The sequence below is a fragment of the Phalaenopsis equestris genome, unplaced genomic scaffold, assembly GCF_001263595.1.
Source record: "Phalaenopsis equestris unplaced genomic scaffold, ASM126359v1 Scaffold000002, whole genome shotgun sequence".
In the NCBI taxonomy this organism is placed as follows: domain Eukaryota; kingdom Viridiplantae; phylum Streptophyta; class Magnoliopsida; order Asparagales; family Orchidaceae; genus Phalaenopsis; species Phalaenopsis equestris.
This window is the reverse complement of record NW_018164444.1, coordinates 562,697-563,267: the sequence shown is the minus strand read 5'-3', so window position 1 is coordinate 563,267 and position 571 is coordinate 562,697.

Here is a 571-nt window from a genome sequence, read left to right as displayed (position 1 = left end):
ATATATCACATTTGAAAGATCTAGAAATGATTTGTAAAAAAATTGTAATCGTGCTGGACCGCATTTCGGGTTGTCAAATTAGCTCGTTGTTCGCATATAACTTGTGTTTGAATCATCTCTTGTAAGTAAATGAGTTAACACAAACAAATTTTTTAAGCTTAAATTATAAATGAGCCGAACATAAACAACCCTTTATTTGATTGTGTTCGGCTCTTTTCAGCTCGAAATAAAGAGATTACAATTATTTAGTTTTGGTATGTAATATTAAAGGTTTGTAATAACAATGCACGGGTTTCTTTTCTCATTCTATTATTGATCTCTATTCATTTCAAAAATAAAAAATAAAAAATTGTGATAATGTGATCGTACCATGCATTTGTGGACGACTGTATCGATGACATCACTATTAAGAACATATGATATGGTGTAATCCGCACCATCGTCTACACATCCAAACAACAAACTTAAAATTGTTTTCTACATTTTCACTTAAATTTTACATTTATAACTAAAACTTCTTCGCAGGTGTTATCACCAATATCAAACAAATTCTTGAAATTCTCGAAGCACT